The sequence below is a fragment of the Macrotis lagotis genome, chromosome 6, assembly GCF_037893015.1.
Source record: "Macrotis lagotis isolate mMagLag1 chromosome 6, bilby.v1.9.chrom.fasta, whole genome shotgun sequence".
Classification (NCBI taxonomy): Eukaryota; Metazoa; Chordata; class Mammalia; order Peramelemorphia; family Peramelidae; genus Macrotis; species Macrotis lagotis.
This window is the reverse complement of record NC_133663.1, coordinates 231,123,843-231,135,408: the sequence shown is the minus strand read 5'-3', so window position 1 is coordinate 231,135,408 and position 11,566 is coordinate 231,123,843. Positions and strand designations below refer to the sequence as shown.

General features: G+C 35.0%; 2 long non-coding RNA genes across 5 annotated transcripts in view; one reads left to right on the top strand and one right to left on the bottom strand.

The window, feature by feature from the left end:
• Window positions 1-1,135: 1,135 nt before the first annotated feature.
• On the bottom strand, window positions 1,136-2,158 carry LOC141492066 (uncharacterized). Its single transcript, XR_012469846.1, has 2 exons — window positions 1,416-2,158; window positions 1,136-1,266 (listed from the first exon to the last, which is right to left on the bottom strand). It is a non-coding gene; the product is annotated as an uncharacterized LOC141492066 (long non-coding RNA).
• A 353-nt stretch (window positions 2,159-2,511) lies between these two features.
• Window positions 2,512-11,566, top strand: part of LOC141492064 (uncharacterized) — a 41,200-nt gene continuing 32,145 nt past the window's right edge. Inside the window, exons 1-2 of one of the 4 annotated variants that reach the window (XR_012469844.1) lie at window positions 2,512-2,875; window positions 3,896-3,962. This is a non-coding gene — a long non-coding RNA (uncharacterized LOC141492064). The other 3 variants (XR_012469843.1, XR_012469842.1, XR_012469845.1) reach the window with 3 other exon arrangements.

Here is an 11,566-nt window from a genome sequence, read left to right as displayed (position 1 = left end):
CTACTATTATTATTAAACAGTGGGATATTGAGAGATAATATAGCATTTCTGTAATCAGAACCAGGAAAACACAGGCTCACATTAAGTCAGAAGATCTGTGGTTGAATTCAAGGAATCCTATTCACTAATTATGTTGCCCTGGACAATTCACTTTAATTCTTTGACACCTCAGTTTTATTATTTGTGAAATGAAGGGTTACTAAAGTCCTCAAGTCTAAATCTATGAAGCTATAAATCTAATCTATTCTGGTAATGTGACCCTGACCAAGTCACTTCATTTTGCTATAGGTAATTCTCTAATAGAGAAGGTATCATCCTGTGCTAGTAGAGAGAATTTCCTCATCTGGAAATGTTCTATGCTGATGCCCTTGTCCTTGTCATTTGAATATTATGCTATCCTCAACTATGCCATTTGTGTGAACTGATACAATTGATTAATGAATTCAATCAATCAAACAGTAAATCAATCAATAAACGTTAAGTACTTACTGTATTCCAGACACTATGCTAAATGTTAAGGATACAAAGGAAAAAGGAAAAAAAACCCTTGTAATTTTTTGGATTTTTTTTTGTCTATGAGTACCTTTCTTCTCCTTTCCCACATTTTCATTGAGGATGCCCTTGATGTATTCATAAACCATTCCAATAAAGATTTTATGGAAATAAATAAGTTAGCATATTGGTTCTTAATTGTTCATGTTTTCATTTTTCCTTTTTTAAAAATTAAAAATACCTTTGCTGGTCTTTTTTATTCTCTTGGAATATACCCCTTTTTAAAATATCTGGCAAATTAATTCCTAAGCACTGAAGATGTCAAGTTCCTCTAGCCCTGAAGATTTACCCATTTTATTCATGGGTCCCACAATTAGGTACCTAGGAAGAAGTTCTTGTCCTTTTTTTTTTTTAATGGGTAACATGGATTCCTTTTTCAGTCTAGTGAAGCCTGTGTACCTCTTCTCACAATAATGTTTTTAAATATACAAAGTACAAAGGAAGTCAACAGTATTGAAATGAGATCATCAAAATATATTTTAAAAAACCCAAATTAACTAATGCCTAAGTTATTTGGGGTATTAGAAGCCTTTCCAAATCAAGACTCCAAAACTCATCCAGCCTTACTTATCAGAGGACACAGTTGACAATAAAAAGTTTTAATGAAACATCATAGTAATTAGTAGTAACTTCTTTCATTAACTTTGTGGTCATTTGACCACATTTTGGCAGGAATATTGGTCTTCCATAGAGATCACATGTGTAGACCTAAAACTGTGAAGAAAATATGTGATCAGCACATGTACATGAAAGGAAAAACATGAAGGAAAATTCCTATACCTCTAACTCTTTAAAGTTGCTATTGTCTCATTTGATGATATCATAATACTGCTTCTCATCAAGTCTTGCATCTTAGCCATTACCTGTTAACCTTTAGAGATTCTTCAGTTTTCTTCAGAATCACCCTGTGTAGTATTAGTAAGAGATGCTTTAGTGAATAAATCCCTGGAAAGTCTATATTCAGGAAAGTCTAGAGCTCTTCTCACCAGATCTTTCTTCAACTAGTCACTGGAAAATTCTGTCATTAATCATACGCTTCCCTGAAGCAATGGTTGAGAGCTCTTTCCACCTGTTTTTTGGGCCACCTCCACCTAGTCCTGTGATGCTTCCTACTGGGCTATTTGTCCCAGTGTCCTCCATCTACAGGAATATCTGTGATTTCTAAATGTCTCCCCATAAGAGAAGGCTACAAATATGTTCAGATAATGATTATGAAGCTCTCTTCAGCTTTTGTCAGTCTCCTCAGTCAAAAAATTTAAGCTTAGCCATTTCATCTGGGCTGTACCAAGACTCAAGTCTAGCCAGCTATTTGGATTCTTCTATTTTTCTTCTCTCAGTGATTCTACCAACCTACAAACATCTATAACTCAGGCTAATTGCCTAGATGTATATGTGTCTGAGTTCACATTCGAACTCAGGTTCACAAGAATCCAGGGTCTGTACTCTGTGCACTGTACCACTTAGCTGCCTCCTTGCCTAGATTATGACTCTCCTAATTGGTGGAGATAATGACAATGCTGTATGCCTTCCTGAGGGATAGAATTGGTTCTAGAACTTTGCAGAGGAGAGAACCATCTTTCTCCAGAGAGAGGGAGACAGACAGATAGACAGCCAGAGAGAGAGAGAGAGACAGAGAGACAGAGAAACAGATGAGTATGGAGAGAGAGACCAAGAGACAGAGAGAAAGAAAAAACAGACACAGAGGAAGAGATTTTGAAAGTCAGATTTTGAAAGACAAATTTGAAAAGGAGCTGATGGTCTCAACATGTTTCTGATTTCCATCTGGCCTCCATAGAAATTTTGGGGAATTTCCTTTGCTATGTAATTATTATTATTACTTTTTAGTTTTCAAGGCATTTACGAATTTTATTTTTTCCAATTATATGTAAAGATAGCTTTCAATATTCATTTTTTAAGGTTTTTGAGTTCCATATTTTTCTACCACCCTTACTTCTCTCCCTCTCCCCATGACAGTGAGTAATCTGATATAGGTTATACACATCAAATATATTTCCATTTTAGTCATGTTGTGAGGGAAGAATCAGAACAAAAGTAAAAAAATGAGAATAAAAAATAAAACAAATTTAAAGGTGAAAATAGTATGCTTTGGTCTGCATATAAACTTCATAAATTTTCTTTGGATGGTAATAGTGTAAGAAACATACAAATTATAATAAAATTATAGAATAATGTGAGATAGGAAAGTTCAAAGTGTCTTGATAAAGTGATAGTAATGATCTGAAGAAATTAAGAGCAGAATCATGAAGATGGTGGTACCTGGACTTATCTTTCAAGAAAGAGAATGATTTCAACAGAGATGAAAGTAAGTCTCTTCCAGCCATGGGAAATGTGAATTACAAAGAAGGAGAGAATGACAGTAAGTCAGAGAATAGTTTGATTGGAGTGGAGAGTTTGAAGGATGGGGTGGTGGTGGGGTAACTAGAAATAAAGTTATAAAGGAAAATGATTGCTAACTATATCATGTCAGGCTTCAGTGTCTGAAAGCTTGAATTTCATTCAATAGACAGTAAAGCAATGTAAGAATTTTGAGCAGTGATGTGATGTGATAGTATGAAGAATGAAGGCTGGAGAGATTGAAGACTAGAAGATTGATTATGAGTCTATTATAATTGTCCAGGCATGAGGTAATGAGGTCCTAAACCAGGAGAGTGGCAAAGGGAAAAGAGCAAAAATATGAAGGACATTTTGGGTTTAGAAAGGCCAGAATTTAGCAACTGATTTGTTATGGAGGTAGAGAAAGAGAAAAGACCTAAGACTTGCATGGAAATATGTTCAGCATGATTATACATGCATAACCTATATCAGATCACTTGATGTCATAAGGAGAGAAGAGAGAAAGGAGGGTGATAGAAAATTGTGGAACTCGAAATCTTACAGAAAATGAATATTGAAAAGATCTTTACATGTAATTAGAAAAAATTAAAATAAAAAAAAGACACGAGGCTTGAGTTTGATGTTTCCAAGTTCAAAGAAAAGCAATGTCCTATTTTCCAAATGGAAAGGCTAGGAGGAAGGGGTGGGTTCTGGAAGGAAGATAATGAGTTCCATTTTGGACATATTGAGTTTTAGGGGCCAGTGAGACATCCAGCAGGAGTTGTGCTGCAGACAGTTTGAAATGTGAGACTCTCCTTACAAATCCACAGTTCACAAAGCTCCAAGAAATAGGGGAAAATTTGTCTAAATCAAAGAAAGCAAAGAGAGCTTTTATCAGAACTCATAGAAAAATGCCAGGATTAAATAATGATTATTCTTTTTCCATAGACCCTTACAATCATGTGATCTCAGAATATTTTCCTCTTTTTTTTATTGCATCTCCACACAGTTCTCAAGCAGATCAACCCACCAAACTACCCACCCAGAAGATCACAAGAGAGAAGGGACTTCAAAAGGTCATATTCTTTCATTAAACCCATTTTCAATATAATGAAGTGGAATATTTATACATTTTACCTGCATTATAACTTAGATATTGGACCAGATGAAAAATGTCTTTATGCTGAAGCCTCTCACGTTCTGTAGAGCTCTGATCTCAGGCATAAGAACACAAACAAGCAGCTGTCACCTTGGAATAGGTATCCTTTAGTGACAATAGATTGGATCTGGGTAAAATCATAGTCTAACGCATTCAACTCCCAGTTGCTAGCTGTTACGCTATTACGTGCAATACCAACAATTTCCAAGGACCTATAAATATAATAAGGTACTCCAATTTTATTCAATATTCCTCTAGGCCCTGCTTTTCTTTCTAGGTCAAAAATATTATTCAAATAACCTGAGTACTTTCTACCCATTCAGGAAAGAGAGATGTCACAGAAAAGGTAACCATTTTCTCAACATTGCAACTAACTTTATTAAGAAAAATTTATAATTATATTACTATTTCACAATCTCCTTTCCTCTCATCTTTCAGACAGTTTTTAATGAATTGATCTGGACAATTAAAAAAAATAGTTACCTCCTGGTAGAAAGAGTTTCTAGAATTAGAGGACCTGAATTCAAATTTTGACTATCTCTTTTTCTTTTTGAATCACCTTGGGCTAAGTTAACTTTTTAAAATCTTACTTTTTGCATCTACAAATGAAAGTGTTAGGTGAACTCTTGAGGTCCTTTGCAGCTCTAGATCCATGATCCTATTATTCCTTATGATAAACCTCTCTGATTTGGGGCTGGTCCTCAGAATATAGACACACAAATCTGTCACTCCAGAACTTATGTTCTACTTGCACAACTTTCAAAAACCCAGGGTCACTTCCATATTCTGAGGCATCAGCATAGGAAAAAACAATAACAAAGTCAGACTCCCAACATTTTGGATATGAATTAGGAAAAGACAACTAAATACAGAAGAAAAATACCATGAGATCTTGGCTGAATACAACAAGCTGCATTCTAATTTAACTATGAAAAAATTCAAGATCATATTAGAATATATCAAAGAAGTATGATATACAAGGGAAAGGCAAACACTCTGCATTAGTCAGGACTTCATTATAGCATTGTATTCAATTTTGGTCACTACAGTTAATAAAGGATGCAAATAAATTAGAGAAAGCTCAGAAAACAAAGAATAGATGATGAAAGTTAGAGGGAAAATATGTCATAATAGAAAAGACAAAAGGAAATGGGTGGTTTTAATCAGGGAAAGGAAAGCTAAAGGTTGATTTCATTACTGGAATCAAGAGAATGGGGATGGGGGTGGGGATAAAGATTGCACATCTGGGAAGGACTGAACAAAAAGAAATGAGTTTAAAGTAAGACATATGTTTAGAAATAAGGAGGAATTTCTATCCTTCAACATCTTCACGAACAGACAACCCCTTGACTTGGATACATTTAAACAAAATTCTTTTAACAGTGATCTGGAAAAGATTTTTTTCAATGTCCTTTCCATTTCAGTGTGATTCTATGGCACATTGTCATGTGAAAAATTCATCTGCTCTAGATATAATGAAACCCTAAAACATTCTCTTCAAAATCTAAGTTTTTACCTTTCCTGGAGATTTTATGAAGTACAAATAGTTTTTTTTTTAAATTTCAAACTTGTCATCTGTTTTCTATAAACAGTACTTTCAAAATATTCAGACTAGTTTACTTTTTAATCTTAAAATATATTTTCAGAACTTTGTTTCATTTATTTCATAAGAAAGAAAATTATTACTACATGATCCACTTAAAGTAACTGAGGTATTTAACATTATATAAAGCATTTGATCTCACTTGAGGTCTTTTTTTAAAATTAGTTTATCATTTTATTGAGTAAACAATTATGTTGGATTATTTACAAGGCAATTTAATGCCCTAATAGTATATATTTGTAAGTTAATGTGAGGAAAAGTATAAAGATGTATATTCATTAAAAAAGTAGTGACTATTTCATAATATAATGATTTGCAGAACTATATACCTGTATATATCTTTAATGATTTAATAATATTATAATAATTTGCATGTTGAATTTGCTTTACTGTTGGTGATACTTTATTCCTTAAGGGAACTTTTTATGATTCTCTTGAGTTAGATCTGGTTTTGAATGAGAGAGGAACTGAATCTATTATTTCACTGATGTAAGGAACTCCCAGGCAAAGAATTTCCCTTCTAGTGGTGTGAAGGTAAACTCTTTTATGCAACTTAGAGACTGAAAGTATTGGTTAAAGCAATGAAAGTAGAAGTGATTTGCCCAGGAACTCACAGGAAACATATGTCAGAGGTGGAACGAGAACCTAAGGTCTTCCTGGCTCTAAGACCTGCTCCCTAGTCATAATACCAGTATTGCCTTTCATGGTTTTTTCCTTTTGGTTCATTTTATTCTTAATAATATATGTTGCCAGATTAAGACAACCACTAAAGGTCATTCAAAACAAAATTAAATGTCAACAACTTTGGAAGATTTGTTATCTCTGCAAATTCCAAATGACCAGCATCTCTGATAAGCCTAGGAAATTAAATAATCAACACTCTTGAGGATACTTGGCAAGTTAGTCAGAATGTAAGAACTTGGCTTCAGATGGCTACTTCACTGTTTTTCAGATATTTAGCTCTCAGTAAATATTTGTTTGTTGAAATATTTTAATGTGTTAGATTAAATTCCTACAGGTCAAAGTTTTATTATGCTTCATTTGATTTAATTCACTAAATATCCATTAAGGACCTATTATAATGTGCATGAGCATTTATACTTTGAAGAATCAGCAAATGCTACTTACACATCAGGAATGATTTGTTGTTTGTGGACTGTCTAGACTTTTTTGAAAGAGATATGAAGAAAGCATTAATAATGAAAATTAAATTTAAAAGTGTGTTCTGGGGTGGCTAGGTGCCGCAGTGGATGGAGCACTGGTCTTGGAGTCAGGAGTACCTGGGTTCAAATCTGGCCTCAGACACTTAATAATTACCTAGCTGTGTGGCCTTGGGCAAGCCACTTAACCCCATTGCCTTGAAAAATCTTAAAAAGAAAAAGTGTGTTCTATATATCTTCCCCCCTAGAGAACTAGTTTTAAAATATTTACTACCACACTATTGGTACTAGCCCTCAAGTGGTTTACAGTTTAGTAAGGTGATAAGACTTGTTAATTAATCAGTAAACATTTATTAAGCCTCTACTCTATGAAAGGAACAAATACAAAAAAAGAAAGGCAGTTCTCATAGTTTACAATTGAAATCGGGCTGGGGGGGGGAACAACACAAAAAAGAAGCTAAAAAAATTTTCAGAGAAGTGGAAGGAAAATACTATGTAAAGTCTTAGAGAAAAGAAAGTTGAAAAGCTTTTGCACAAACAAAATCAGCATAGAATTATAAGGAAAATGGTTAAACTGAAAGAATATAGCAACCTTTGTAACACAGATTCTTTCATATCCAAGATATATTAGGAATTCATTGAGATGAATAGGAACAAGAGCCATTTCCCAATTGATTAAATGTCAAAGGAGACAATCAGTTTTTAAAAGAATAAATGCAAGCAATCAACGACCACATGACAAAATTATTGAAATGACTAACAATAAGAGAAATGTTGAGTTCTACCATCTGCCCATCATATGGAAAAGGATGATAAAAGAGAAAATTGACAATTGCTATGAGTGTAGGCACACTAATATAATCTTGGTCAAGGTATGAATTATTCCAATGAAACTGCTGCAAAGCATTGGGTACCAAAAAGGTAATTAAATTGTATATCTATTTTGACCTAGAATACCATTGAAGCAGGGCACAGAACAAGTGCTTTAATCTTTTTTGAGGATTCCCTGTACTCTGGAGGGAGTTCTCCATTCTCTCTATTTGTGAAGTCAAGTTGGACTCTTGATCATCCTCTTTGGGACAGAAAAAGTCTTAGCACTTAGTACTAGTACATAAGCCACAGAAACCTATATCTGGTGAGTATTCTTAGCCACTTCTTGGAGAACTCTCCTACAGTAAAGGTATTAGAGAATACCTGGAGTCAGGTACTAAACCACTCCTCAAGCACCACTCTTGTCCCACCACTAGAAAGGTAGTTGAGATTTCTTCTGACATTGGGTCTCTTCCCTTTTTGCTTTTTTCCCCTTCTGCTTTCTCTCTCTCTCTCTCTGCTAGACCCACATGGTTGGAACAATATGTGGCTAGATTTATCTTGATCTAAGCTTTTCTTTTCTCTTTCTCTGTTTCAACTTGGCTATTCCTTTACCAGCCTGTAACTACCAGTAAGGCCCCCTGCTCCATGTGGCTAGATCTATATTTAATTAAGCTACTTTCCTTCCTTTTTCCTGTTAAACTCTTTAGTCTTTTCTAACATCAACTTCTCTCCTTTAAGTAGTTCACCATCTTAGTACTTCACTAGAGAGTTCAAACTGTGAACTACTTGTGGTCACCTGTGAAGTTTATGTAGTTACCTGAGAACTTTCCATAACTTGTGAGCTTTGTAAGAACCAGTGAATTTAAATCTAAGTCTTTCTCACCCTCCTGAATCAGTTTTGATGACTTTTTCACCCTCCCCCAACATACCCAATCTTTCAACCTCCCTAAAGGGGGTATTTTCCCATCATCATCACTACTAGGCTTATACCCCAAGGAACTTACAGACACAGAGAGAAAGGACCCAAGTTTTTTTTTAATTTTGGTGACATTATTTATTATATTAAAAAACTGGAAACTGAAGGAATTGGCTAAACAAATTATGGTATTTGAATATAATGGAATGTTACTGATTTCCAGAAGTAATGAATGTAATGAACTCGAAAATCCTTGGGAAATCTTGTTATGAACTGATGCAGAATAAAGCAAACAGAAGCAGAGTAACAATAATGAAAAGGAAAATAGCATCTAAAGATTTATTAACTTTGATCAATGCATTGTGCAATTATGACTTCAGCAGACTGACAGTAAAACATGCCTTTTTACCGCTTGACAAAGAAGACATGCATTGAATCAAGTAAACATTTTAAAACAGAGAATTGATGTTCTTGTTTAACTATACTTGTTATAAGGAAGATTTGGGGAGGCAGGATTAGTCATTGGAGTATGACAACTCTGTGAATAAAATGAAAACAGCTTCAATAAAACATTTAAAAGGAAAGAGAATGTTTTCTCTTTGAAGTTGAGAGAATATTTAGAAAGAGGTCATAGTCAACATTTCCAAATGCTGCAGAGAATTCAAAGAGGAAGAAAACTTTAAAAAGACCATGAAATTTGAGGATTCGGAGAGCAGAACAATTTCAGTAGAGTAGTATAGATTCAAATGAGTCTATGAAGGATCTATGAATAGTTGGGATGAGGGGACATAAAAAGTCTAGCTCATAACCTCTAGATGCTAAGAAGATGACATGTCGAGAGGCAGTTAAGTGGTGCAATGGAAAGAGCATTGGCTCTGGAGTGAAAGGACCTGAGTTCAAATCCAGACCTCAGACACTTCATAAGTACCTAGCTATGTGACTTTGGGCAAGTCACTTAATCCCACTGCCTTGCAAAAAAAAAATATGTTGAAGTGAACTAATATGATTTGGGTGACTGGTCCCTCTTATCTTGGAGATTTACACAATGCTGAGATTTCACACTCCTTGATCATGGAAAGAATATAATGCATTCAATTATATGTCCTTAATTCCACTTTTCTTCAGTTATTCTGAACAATTTGATTCCATCCAAAAATGCATTTAATAAGTGGCTGCTACAAGTCAGATACCACATGGGATTCAAAAGCAAGAATGAAACCATTATGCTCTTAGGGAATTTACTTTCTTCTAAGGGAAAGTTACACAAAGAAATAAATAGAAAAATAAACATAATATATCAAGTAATGTTGGTGGAAGGAGTAAACATTAACAAATAAGGGACTCAGAAAAGAGTCTCTAGTCCTATAGGAGTGGCATTTGAACTGAGATTTGAAGGAAAATAGGGGTTTCAAAAGGCAGAGATCAGGATGGAGAGCATTCCAGGTATTAAGAAAGATAATTTGTGTGAAATCAAGGAAATGGAAGATAGGAGATGTGATACTGGGAATAAGTTGCTTCTACAACTAACTAGTACTAGTGAGGGTGAGATATAATTGTTTTATCATACACATCACTCAGTCTTTGTTTTTTAGTAATCTCTAGGGGTACCTCTTGGACCTTTGTATTCATATGCTGCTGGTATAGTGGTATCATGCAAGATTCCCATTCTTGTGACCCAGGTTCAATTTCTGGGTGACATATTCCCTTTTGGGTAGCTAGGTGGTACAGTGGATATAGTATTGGCCTTGCAGTCAGGACAGGAGTTTGAATCCGGCCTTAGACACTTAACACTTACTAGCTGTGTGAGCTTGGGCAAGTCACTTAACCTGAAATACCTTGTATCCAGGGTCATCTGTCATCATCCTGATTCATATCTGACCATTGGACCCAGATTGCTCTGGAGGAAAAAGTGAGACTAGTGACTTAGCATACTACCCCCTCATTCAAATCCAATTCACATGTTTGTCATGGCATCACCTCTCTGATGTCATAGTCCTCTTTGAGAACGAAGGACAAAGCATCATCATCATCATCACCAACAAAACAAGAACAATCTTTGGGCAGAAGTAGTATAATCATGTATAAATATATATTTTCCTGGCATGCTATCTTTGTTCCTGCTTTTTGATCTATAGTTTGAGTTTCTCTGTTTTGATTATTGAGGAGGAATGGTGGCACCTCATTTTCCACTTCTAGATCTTCATTTTATGATTTCTCACTGGCCATGAACTTGCCTGCAGGTTGGATTAATAGTTTTCAGTCTATGCTTACTTGAACTTAGTTGGGATATTCATGGAGAACATGCATCTCTAATATGAGGGCTTGTAAAGCCCTTTTCAGGGCTATTGATTCACCTTGGGGTTTACTGGTCCCTCTCCTCTCAACTGTGGGTCTAAAAAGCTGTAGCATGCACATCAGTTACATCAAGGTAAAATCATCTTGGTAGATGTGCTAAACCAGACTGAGGGTAACTCACAGACATCAAAGCCAGAGCTTGGTCAGCATCAAAGTTGCCATGGTCATCTACTGCATCTTAGACCATCACAGGACTATGGTGTCTCAGGAAGAGATAATGACAGTGAAGACTGTGCAATTCTGCCTCACTTCAATTCATATGTAAGCCAAGATATCACCATGTGATATCACTGGCTCACTTTATAAATAAAGGATGAACTTGGAAGGGTGAGTTTTGTGAAATACATCAGGAATGTTGTCAATTAAGTCAAACAAATCTTTAATGATAGATTTTACCTAATATATACAGATTTATTTTCTGGGGTTATATGAAAATGGAGAAGAGAGACATGCCAATAGGTAAGTGGAAAATTTCTTTGTGGTTGTATTAGTTTTTGTTGGGTACACATGCAAGTGTTCCTAAGAATCATAAAATAGACTTATAACCATAGATCATTTTTGCAAACCTTCTACAATTCCAGCAAAATTAAAAGATATATTTTGGTCCATAACACATAATTTTGAGTAGATATTGATCAAATGGAAGTGGTCTAATCAGTTCATCAAGTTTGGCA